The sequence below is a fragment of the Silurus aristotelis genome (genome assembly GCF_946808225.1).
Source record: "Silurus aristotelis genome assembly, chromosome: 24".
In the NCBI taxonomy this organism is placed as follows: Eukaryota; Metazoa; Chordata; class Actinopteri; order Siluriformes; family Siluridae; genus Silurus; species Silurus aristotelis.
This window is the reverse complement of record NC_139597.1, coordinates 3,377,775-3,390,274: the sequence shown is the minus strand read 5'-3', so window position 1 is coordinate 3,390,274 and position 12,500 is coordinate 3,377,775. Positions and strand designations below refer to the sequence as shown.

Here is a 12,500-nt window from a genome sequence, read left to right as displayed (position 1 = left end):
GAGTGGAGTGATAAGTAATGAATGAAGAGTAATGAATGAAGAGTGGAGTGATGAGTAATGAATGAAGAGTGGAGTGATGAGTAATGAATGAAGAGTGGAGTGATGAGTAATGAATGAAGAGTGGAATGGAGTGATGAGTAATGAATGAAGAGTGGAGTGATGAGAAATGAATAAAGAGTAATGAATAAAGAGTGGAGTGATGAGTAATGAATAAAGAGTAATGAATGAAGAGTGGAGTGATGAGTAATGAATGAAGAGTAATGAATGAAGAGTGGAGTGATGAGTAATGAATGAAGAGTGGAGTGATGAGTAATGAATAAAGAGTGGAGTGATGAGTAATGAATAAAGAGTGGAGTGATGAGTAATGAATGAAGAGTGGAATGATGAGTAATGAATAAAGAGTGGAGTGATGAGTAATAAATGAAGAGTGGAGTGAAGAGTAATGAATGAAGAGTGGAGTGATGAGTAATGAATGAAGAGTGGAATGGAGTGATGAGTAATGAATGAAGAGTGGAGTGATGAGAAATGAATAAAGAGTAATGAATAAAGAGTGGAGTGATGAGTAATGAATAAAGAGTAATGAATGAAGAGTGGAGTGATGAGTAATGAATGAAGAGTAATGAATGAAGAGTGGAGTGATGAGTAATGAATGAAGAGTGGAGTGATGAGTAATGAATGAAGAGTGGAGTGATGAGTAATGAATAAAGAGTGGAGTGATGAGTAATGAATGAAGAGTGGAATGATGAGTAATGAATAAAGAGTGGAGTGATGAGTAATAAATGAAGAGTGGAGTGAAGAGTAATAAATGAAGAGTGGAGTGAAGAGTAATGAATGAAGAGTGGAGTGATGAGTAATGAATAAAGAGTGGAGTGATGAGTAATGAATGAAGAGTAATGAATGAAGAGTGGAGTGATGAGTAATGAATGAAGAGTGGAGTGATGAGTAATTAATGAAGAGTATGAATGAAGAGTGGAATGGAGTGATGAGTAATAAATGAAGAGTGGAGTGAAGAGTAATAAATGAAGAGTGGAGTGATGAGTAATGAATAAAGAGTGGAGTGATTAGTAATGAATGAAGAGTGAAGTGATGAGTAATGAATGAAGAGTGGAGTGAAGAGTAATGAATGAAGAGTTGAGTGATGAGTAATGAATAAAGAGTGGAGTGATGAGTAATGAATGAAGAGTAATGAATGAAGAGTGGAGTGATGAGTAATGAATGAAGAGTAATGAATGAAGAGTGGAGTGATGAGTAATGAATGAAGAGTAATGAATGAAAAGTGGAGTGATGAGTAATGAATGAAGAGTGGAGTGATGAGTAATGAATGAAGAGTAATGAATGAAAAGTGGAGTGATGAGTAATGAATGAAGAGTGGAGTGATGAGTAATGAATGAAGAGTAATGAATGAAGAGTGGAGTGATGAGTAATGAATGAAGAGTAATGAATGAAGAGTGGAGTGATTAGTAATGAATGAAGAGTATGAATGAAGAGTGGAGTGATGAGTAATGAATGAAGAGTGGAGTGATGAAGAGCAATGGAGCTTTAGGTCTTTTGCCACTTTGGCAACGAGTCATACAAAAACCATCACACTCTTTATCCGTTTCTCCTTCTTTTCTTAATTCCTTCCTTTTAGTTTATTCTAGCCTCTGTTTCTTCCGATTCCCTTCTTCCTGATTTCCTTACCTATTGTTTCTTTCTCCCTCTCTCATTCTTCCTTTCTTCCTTCCATTCCATTCCATTCTATTGCTTCCCTTTCTATCCTTTTTTCATTCTTTAATTCTTTCTTCACTCCATTTTTTCCCCCTAAATGCCTTAGCTGTGTTTGATGCACACCTTTTGTCCTCATGTGATTCCCTTTGTCTTTCTTTCATATTTCCATTGGCGTGAATGAATTTCACTCCAGCCTGGAGCGTTAGTGCTGTTTGCTGCACACACCTTTACCCTTTGGCAGCACTTCACACAAACTCCTGCATTGAGCCACACTTCCCTCCACACTTTCCTCCACACTTTCCTCCACACTTTCCTTCAAACCACTGATCATATAACCAATACTTCTTCTCTTTATCTTTCCTCTTCCTTCTTCAGGATTGTCTCTCACTCTTCCTGTCTTTTTCTCTGACAGTACGCTCCTTCTTTATCTTTACTACACTCATTATTTAAATCAACACGCTTTGTCGTGATTTTTCCCCCACTTGTTATCTGTCTATTTGGGTTTCCTTTTCTTTCTCTTTTTTATATAAACTCTCTAAATCATTTCCGAGCTCTCTTTCTCTTCGTCCCGCTTCTTTCTCTTCGTGCTCCTCCTAAACAGAGCTCTTCGCTTATCGCCGCCTGCACACGCTGTAATTACATCCCCATCGATCATATCGCTCACCAAGGTGTGCCTCTTTACTTCTGCTCACCAGATTGTTTTTTTGTGCACTCTTTTAATATTTTTTTAAGGACACGGCAAAAAAAAAAGAAGTGGAATGCTGGCACCTCGGAAGGAGAGATCTTTAACCCTTATTCGGATGATCTGGATTCTTGGAGTGGGTCCTGTTCGGCTCTAATCGGCTTTTGTACCACATACTGTAGCGCTGTTGAGAATTCTGAAGTCGGACCGCTCAGGTGGTGTGCGGTTATTTTCGGGGACAGCAGCTGTGAGAGCAGGACTGCACTAACTGACGTCATTCTGAATGAAATAATAAATAAAACCCCGTAGCATCTGCAAATCGCTTGTCGTACAGCAGTTGCTTCACTGCAGCACTCTGTCAGTATCAGTGATTGTGTTTTTGCCTGTAAACGAAAGCACAGCCCCACGTTTTTCACTCCAGCGAACAAATAAAGGTAACTCCTGCACGTACAGTACACGGCCGCTTGTTAACGCTTTAACAACACACTGGGAATGATGTTATCGACCTACATTCTATAAGAAACAGCTACTTTTTTTTCTTTCGTTTATTCCTTCCCCCGTCTTTTGTTCCTTCATTTCTACCTTTTATCGCTCGTTTCTTTTTCCTTTTGTCTTTGCTTCCTGTATTTAATGGTATATATATTTTTCTGTTATTTTAGCTTCTTTCTTATGTTCCTTTCTTTTCCTTTCCTTTCATTCTTTTCTGTTAATTTCTTAATCCTCCCTTCCTTTCATTCTATTTCTCTTTTTCCATTTTTCCTTTTTTTTTCTTTTGCTTTACATTTCTTTCCTTTTCCTTTCTTTCCTTTTCTTTCATTCTTTTCATTTATTCCTTCCTTCCTTCCTTCCTTCCTTCCTTCCTTCCTTCCTTCCTTCCTTCCCTTCTTCCTTCCTTCCTTCCTTCCTTCCATTAAATTTCAATTAAAATTATATTTTTCCATTCAATTTCTATTCCTTTCCTTTTATTCTTTTCTTTTAATTTATTTTCCTTCCTTCATTCCAGTACATTCCATTTATTTTTCTTACCCTTTCCTTTCCTTTCCTTTCCTTTCCTTTCCTTTCCTTTCCTTTCCTTTCATTCTTTTTCTTCCTTAGTTCCTTCCTTCCTTCTTTCCATTTAATGTCCATTCAATTTCTATTTTTACATTTAATTTTTTCTTCCTTTCCTTTTATTCTTTTCTTTTAATTTATTTTGTTTTCCTTCCTTCCTTCCTTCCTTCCTTCCTTCCTTCCTTCCTTCCTTCCTTCCTTCCTTCCTTCCTTCCTTCCTTCCTTCCTTCCTTTCTACCATTCTATTTCCCTTTTTCCATTTCCTTTGCTTTTCTTTCCTTTCAGTTCTTGTTCTGTCCTGACTAGTTTCTTATTCTATTCTAAGCTGTGGTACAGTTCTCACTTTTGCTAGTCGAAAACTGAACAAAACGCAGAATGCTGTACCATAAAGGTTTTGATGAACCATGTCTTCTCTCTCTCTCTCTCTCTCTCTCTCTCTCTCTCTCTCTCTCTCTCTCTCTCTCTCTCTCTCTCACTCCCACTCTTCTTTCACTTCTTTCACGTACATCATCGAAACCCAAAGCTCCCGAATCATCTATCTCTATGACTTTTTTTTTTTCTTTGTTCTCTGCCCTGATTTCCCCCTCTTTTACTCGTTCTTTACTCTTTCACCACATTGTTTTCTTTCCTCTGCACAGGATCACAGGCATCTCACTGTTTTTCAATTAAAGTGCAGTGTGCAGTGAGTGGAGATGCCACGGCTCCAGCAGGACACTTTACTGCCCCCCGCTTTACTCTTTTTTTGTGCCACTGGATGTTCGGGGATTGGAAGCGATTTCCATCATTTAATTATTGACTCCTATATTCCTTCTTTCCGTTTATCTTAAACTTTCACTTCTTCTTCATTCCTTCATTCTTTTTTCCCTTTTTAGATCCATCTTATCTTTCTTATCTTTCTTATCTTTCTTATCTTTCTTATCTTTCCTTTTCTTTTCTTTCCTTTCCTTTCCTTTCCTTTCCTTTTCTTTTCTTTCCTTTCCTTTCCTTTTCTTTTCTTTCCTTTCCTTTCCTTTCCTTTCCTTTCCTTTCCTTTCCTTTCCTTTCCTACTATTTCCTATTTCCTTCTTTTCAATCTTCATTCATTCCCTTCCTCCATCCTTCTTTTATTTTTCCTTTCTACATTCTCTTCAATTCCTTCCTTTCTTCCTTCCTTTCTTCACACACACACACACGCACGCACGCACGCACGCACACACACACACACACACACACACACACACACACACACACACACACACACACATACACACACACACACACACACATTGACCCATAATGAGCTGAAGTCTGGCTGCCTCCTGAATCCCAGCTATCATGTATGTACCCGAGGCACTGTGACACTGCCCATAAAACAGTTCCTCGATCACACACACACACACACACACACACACAAACAGACACACACACACACACATAAAACCCTCAGCATCCCGTCTCTCACACATCACTATTCAGTGTGTTTTAGTCACACTCATTTGACCAGCGGCTCGGTCTCTTTGCCTATCAATGGCCCTTCTTCATCCACGCTTCTCAGGGGCACAAAGAGACCTCGTCTTCCAGAACCTTCGCTTCATTCTAAGCCCCAATTCACTCCTGAATTAGAGCTCAAGGGAGGCAGTTAAGGTTGTTAATCGCCTTTAGGCTTGAGATTATCCATGCATTTTTCTTAGGCACGGTTCAAAAGCAGCAAATTCGGTGGAATCTTCGGAATTCCAGACGTCTTTGTGAACGTTGGCCTGGTTGACCTCGTCTGGTCTTGAAGGCCTCTTTCTGGGATTGTAGTGGGGCCGCATTTTGCCTGTGTTTGACCGATTCATCATCTGAGCTACTGGATTTGTGATAGATAGATAGATAGATAGATAGATAGATAGATAGATAGATAGATAGATAGATAGATAGATAGATAGATAGATAGATAGATAGATAGATAGATATCGATCGATAGATAGATATCGATCGATGGATGGATGGATAGACAGACAGACGGACGGACGGACGGACGGACGGACGGATGGATTTCAACATTTTTTTAAGTATTGTACGTTCTGTGTTGCGTGTAAGGCACACTTATATGGGATATGAACATTGTGTGTACAACTGTACAAGCTTATTCACAGTCTATATACGGATGCAATAGATAATCTAAGATCTACAATAATTACACCATTATAGACAGAAATAACTGAATGATATCAAATGTACAGAATGAATTGAGCAGAACTGCATGATGTTCATTGCAGTTGAATCAGTAAAGCATCAGTGAGCCTTCAGTGCTGATTCTGGTGCGCATTCTCCCGTATCTCCTTCTTGATGGAAGGAGTTTAAATAGTTTGTGACGGGGATGTGAAGGGTTGCTCTCTGCACCAGTTTCGGATGGCAAATTGTTTTGTTGCTCGTCCTGGATGTTTATTCGGCCGGTATAGCTGTTCAACGAGTTTATTTACAGCTACATAGAACTTTATCCGGGTTTGAAAGTGATTCTTTTACTATTAATATTGCGTGTAATTACTTTTCCTTGTGTAGAGCGTAAATATCAAGGCCTCCCCTTGTAGCACTTAGCCTCTGTCAAAGCTTGGAGAGGTGTTTTCCTAGAGGAGCCATAAATCGCTTTATTCCTCAGGCCCTAGTGGCAGCAGCCCCCCTCTCTCTCTCTCTCTCTCTCTCTCTCTCTCTCTCTCTCTCTCTCTCTCTCTTCTCTCTCTCTCTCTCTCTCTCTCTCTCTCTCTCTCTCTCTCTCTCTCTCTCTCTCTCCAACTCTCTAGGGTGCCCTAATAAAGAATGTATCAGCTTTTTGGGCACAAGACAGCATTGCATTATTAATTTGGTCCTCCGCCGCCTGTCTCCTCTGCCAACGTAGCGCAGCAGTGTGACGCTGGATAAAGCCTCTTATTAAATTGATAAGGATTAATCCCAGGTCTGGGTACAATGAGCACTGATGTAAAGGAGGAGTTCCTATCAAAGTTTCTATCGTCTGCCTTTTTTTAGAATACATCATGCAAGTGACATCTTGCTAACAAAATCTCAATTTGATCCCTTCGAAAGGAGCGTCAATTGAACTTTTTTTTTTTTTTTATAAATCAAGAATTTATGTTATAATGCAAGCAAGAGTGGAAGAGTAATCTAGAATTATGAACAAGGAATAAAATTTGACTAGAAAAAACAAACAAGAAAAACTTGAAAAATTTGTCTCGTATCATTGGCAAGACTTTGCTACCCAAAAAAGACATGAATTAAATAGACAAATGAATTAAGAGATGAACAACAGGTTAACAAGAAACACAGGCGAGGCAGACACAGGACGGAGGCCAAGTCAGAAACAAGACGCAATGAAAGTACTAGGAGCGTGTGTCATGCTGGGAAATTTATGGATTACGGACTGGTGGCAGTTAACAAATTTGGATGAAGCGCTTTTTTTTTATTTTTTTTTTATCATATGCCAAAAATCTAATTAACTCAATGTCACCCCAGTGAGCTACACAGAGCGGAGGGGTGTGTTGGAGGATATTTGGAAATCTTGGGATGCTCGGATATTAGTGTTACGCTTGGGAGAGGAATAGAAGGCTTTAAATTCAAAATTGGCTCAGCTGCGAGATTCGCGCTCGACACGGACGACGGCAATTCCGAATCTGGGTTTTTTTATATTAAAGAAATAACTCACTCGTGAAAAAAATTAAAAATAAATCAACCGAGTTTCATCAAAACTTCATCGATTTCCAATTTATCAAAAACACCAAGTCTACACTAGATGGAAAAAAGATTGTCAGGTGTATTGGGACACATGACCTTTCCAGCCATATGTGGTTCTTCCCCAAACTGTTAGGAGAACGCTGAAGGCACACCAATGTATAAGATGTCTCTGGATGAAATTTTCCCGTTAATTGAACTAGGAGATCCGAAGCTTTTTCAGCATGACGATGCCCCTGGGCACAAAGCCAGATCCATGAAGATCTGCTTAACATGGGTTAGAGTGGAAGATCTCCTGCTATAGAGCTCTGACCTCAACCTTATTGAACAATCAATTGGAACGCTGACTGACGCCATTTAAAACCAATAAAGCACCATTTACTGGACACCATTAGGGGCCATTAGGATGTTGCGGACCATCCGGATTACAGTTTCTACACTTGTTTGTAGTGATGATGACGATGATGATGATTAAATGTTGTCCGTATAAACTCTATGTAAAGAAAACAATTCAGTAATAGGTTTAATGGAGTGTAATAGTGTTTGTAGTGGAAACCATTTTTTTTAACTGAAGCGTAATTTTTTTATATAAAACATAAATTCAACTACAAAAAGAAGTGTTATACATTTACAGATTTCTAAAATTGGGTTGATTTGAGCTCATGATAGGGTGAAACTAGCCAAAAGAAACCTCAAGGTAAATTACATACGTCTGGGACCCCATACTAGCTATATAAGTGTCTGCACTATATTGTCAAAGGTTTGCGGACATCTAGTCATAAGTACGTATGTGGTTTTTTTGAGCATCGCATTTCACATTTAGTCCCAATTTGCTCTTATAATCACTTCCACTCTTCTGGGAAGATGTTCCACTAGATTTAGGTGTGTGCTTGTAGACATTTGTGTGTTCATCAGCCACAAGGCTGTTAGTAATGTCAGGTACTGATGTACAGTAGGTGAGGAGGCCTGGGGTGCAGTCAGTGTTTTAATTCATCCCAAAGGTGTTCAGTAGGGAGATCAAAAGCTTGGAGAAGAACCACATGTGGCAGGAACGGTCAGGTGTCCCACTACTTGTGTTTATATAGTGTATCATCTCTGAGATCAAAATCGTTCGAACTGCTAATTTGTTCCTGCCAGAGTTTTTTCAATCTGATGTCGAACCCATGTGTTTGGTGAACAGGGACGTGTCCGTGCAGGTGAACAAGGCCAAAGGAAGATCAGGGAAAAGTGCAGCCATCTGTCAACGTTTCAAGCAGCGGCCACCTTCAGCAACCGAACACCAGACAGCTGTTACATAACATAAATGTGTTTTTGTTTCATAAAGGTGAATCTTTGTGGACTACATTACAGTGCTGTGTGACCTTCAGCAGGAGGGGCGCAGAACTCGTAACAAATGAGATTTTCAATGGACGTTTCTTATGCGTTCTTTGTATCTTAAACTGGTTTGAATCAAAATCATTTTCTGGATCATGTGAGTTTTGGAGAACGTTAGGTCATGGCAAAACAACGACTCTCATACTCCAAAATGCGGCCGCCATGAGATACAAATCCCAACACACTCAAACACACACCCTCCCACCCATGGTTTCATACTTACTGATTGAGTACAGGTGAGCTCAATAGAACATAAGAGTAATTGAGCAGCTCTGTAGTTACCCTTTTGGAGTGGCAGCTTAGTAGTTAAGACTTTGGATCTGAAAATCGTGAGTTTAATCCAAGCCACACCAATTCAATTCATTTTTATTTGTATTGCGCTTTTAACAATGAACATTGTCTCAAAGCAGCTTTACACAGATAATGTGGTGATTAAAAGTGAATATGTTCTTTATAAGTGTAAGTTTGTCCCTGATGAGAGAGCCGGTGGCGACTGTGGCAAGGAAAAACTCCCCGAGATGGCATAAGAAAGAAACCTTGAGAGGAACCAGACTTAAGAGGGAACCCATCCTCATCTATGTTGCGCCAAATGTCCATTTATAGCAGATATACGATGTTGCGGGTTACAGTGAAGATGATCAGAAGTGAAAAGAAGTCATGTTGACATTAGCTACAGTCCAATCCATCCTCAAAAAAGATGCCACTCATTGGCCTCTGAGCAAGGCCCAAAACCCCATAGCTTCTTAATTGTATGAATGAGATGAGAAGGTGGATGAAGGTGTCCGCCAAATGGCGTAAATGTAAATGATTCTCTGAGTTACTGATCGGAAGGTCGGAGGTTCCAACCCTGCTTTTGCCAAGCTGCCACTCTTGGGGCCCTTGACCCTCTGTGCTCCACGGGGCGCTGTATCATGGCTGACCCCAGCTTACTTACATTGATGAGATATGCGAATAAAGAATTTCGCTGTGTTGTAAAAAGTGCATGTGACAAATATAAAACTCTTTTACACCCACTCACACACTACTTTAGAAAAAAAATTTATTCAGAAAGACTCCACTTTGCCTTTTTGATTCTGATTGCTGCAGTGTTTATGATCTGTGTAAACCGATTGTCTTTCCGGTTTTCGTGTAGCGGCACATCCATGTCACGAGACGAAGGTACGCACGCAGGTAAACAGGCATTTTGTTTGTTTCAGGTAAAAGACTTAAAAAAACTGCCCCTAGTTCTCGATTGCCTACTTTTCATTGTTACTGTTTCGCCTCTTATTTCATGTTTTTTTAAGTCTTTTACCTGAAACAAACAAAATGCCTGTTTACCTGCGTGCGTACCTTCGTCTCGTGACATGGATGTGCCGCTACACGAAAACCGGAAAGACAATCGGTTTTACATTCCTGTCAGAATCTTTGCCTCGCTCGAGTGCCTCTCGATTCTCAATGGCTTCTTATTACACAGATTTCTCCAAAGTCTTTTGCAAAGACATTCGAGACAGTCGAAGCCAAATTGTTATTGTGTTTCGCCTTCGTTCTATCGGGAAAGCGGGATATAATTAAAGGCGGTCGGCAGCTTGCACCGTTCCGATCTCGGGTGTTATCGCGCCGCGTATATTAACATATTCATTTATATAATTGCCATTTCAGCTCTGCTTCACCAAGTTGAAGATGATGAAATGTGCTTTGGCAGTAGAATTATTATTACTATTATTATTATTATTGTTATTCAGAATGGGGAAAAAATGAAACGCTTTCAATCTGTTCATATACAATTTTTTTATATACGAAAGCCTCTGTGCTTGGGGAGGAGGTTTGTTTTGCTGTCCTTCTCCCCGCGATGTTATCGGGAACGAAGGGGGACATGGTAATTAAACATTTGTCTCTGACATTGAAAAGTGCCGAAAGGACGCCTCTTGGCTGAATTGTAAAAGGATGTTGGCAGGATTTTTTCGATTTGGCTGTCCACAACACCCCGATCCCGCTGACCTTCAGCAGGCACCAGCTGCACGGCCCAATTTGTGCTCGGGTTGGAGCGGTGCATTCTGGGTAACGACCCCTTTCATAGCGTCGCTGCAGTCAAGCTCTGACGAACACCTTTAACCTCGGTTCAGAGACGTGAAATCCACCCTCGTGTGTGTGTGTGTGTGTGTGCGAACAAATCACAGGTATATGCAGTATTAATGCACTCGTTTTAATACGTTAGGGTTTCTATAGTTGGCTTTGCAGTTTCTCAAGAGCTTTCTCAAGAGATCTATCTATCTATCTGTCTGTCTGTCTGTCTGTCTGTCTGTCTGTCTGTCTGCCTGCCTGCCTGCCTGCCTGCCTGCCTGCCTGCCTGCCTGCCTGTCTGTCTATCTATCTATCTATCTATCTATCTATCTATCTATCTATCTATCTATCTATCTATCTATCTATCTATCTATCTATCTATCTATCTATCTATCTATCTATCTATCTATCTATCTATCTATCTATCTATCTAGTCAAACTAATCCAGTATTATATATGACCAAAGGTTTGTTGACACTTGACCATAAGATCGGTATGTGCTTTTGTAACATCCATTCCACATTCAAATTTATTCCCCATTTGCTCTTATAATAACCTCCACTCTTCTGGGAAGATGTTTTTAATTCAGATACAAGGACTTCAATAAAGTCAGGTAGTGATGTAGGTAAGAAGGTGAGGACGCCTGGGGTGCGGTCAGCGTTCACATTCATCATGTCTAATAGGGTTGGGGTCAGAGCTCTATAACTGGAGAGCTTCCACTTTTAACACATGTAAATCATATCTTCATTGAGCATTGTCATTTTGCAACAGGTTTGGATCTCAGTTCCTTTGTGTTTGAGGAAGAACCACATATGGCTGGAAATGTCAGCTGTCCCAATACTTTTGTGTATTTCCTAATATGGCGAAAATATTTTCACTGCATTATAGTTGTGTCTCGTCTTCTATTCGATCTAACAATAAATGGATAAAAATGACCTTTCAATTAAGAAATAAATGTCACTGTTGTGGTATAGGAGAAAAATCAAAAGCCCAGTCCAGATGTTTTTTTGAACATCTGTAGTCTGAGCCATGTGCTGCGACGTGGCGCTGGCTTTTCCCTGCGACACTCAGTAACTCACTAACAGGCTGTTATGATGCAGGTTATGAGGTGACGACGGTGGTGTTATTTATTGATGGACACACACTCATACACTCCTGACACTGCATCTGCGGTGAAGAGGCTCGCCTGTTATGATGGACTGCAGAACGTGCTTGTGTTTTATTAGCCCAGCACTGGAGCGCAGCCAGGAAACCAGAGGGACGTAGAGGAGAAAGGGGGCTTATTGTAACATGCTGGACTGGTGTGTGTGTGTGTGTGTGTGTGTGTGTGTGTGTGTGTGTGTGTGTGTGTGTGTGTGTGTGTGTGTTGCCTCATCACAGGCATGCTGTTCAGTCTTTCGTAATTTCCTGTAAGTTTTTTGTTAATGACAAAAGTGAAATGAGTGTGTGTGTGTGTGTGTGTGTGTGTGTGTGTGTGTGTGTGTGTGTGTGTGTGTGTGTGTGTGTGTGTGTGTTTTGTGCTGCTAATGCCTTGGGACAAACAGCTTTTCACAAGTCTTTTTGCACGTGTTTACACTAAGCGGACTTTTGCTTTCATGGCAAGTACACAAGTATATGTGTATACACACACACACACACACACACACACACACACACACACACACACACACACACACACACGCACACTTACTTATAAAACATTCCCACGTCTATGGGGAAAGCATCCCCCACTCTGCTCTGAAGGTGGAGTGTCTGATCCTGTGCCAAACACACACACACACACACACACACACACACACACACACACACACACACACACACTAGTGTTCAACAGATGTGGCTATCTATTTAGTAACGTATAAAGTAAATCTATCTATCTATCTATCTGTCTGTCTGTCTGTCTGTCTGTCTGTCTGTCTGTCTGTCTGTCTGTCTGTCTGTCTGTCTGTCTGTTTGTATTAAA

The 12,500-nt window shown here is 40.4% G+C and overlaps 1 protein-coding gene across 1 annotated transcript in view; it reads left to right on the top strand.

The window, feature by feature from the left end:
• plxna4 (plexin A4) overlaps positions 1 to 12,500 on the top strand; it is a 324,275-nt gene that overhangs the window by 145,472 nt on the left and 166,303 nt on the right. The gene's annotated exons all lie outside the window — the stretch shown is intronic.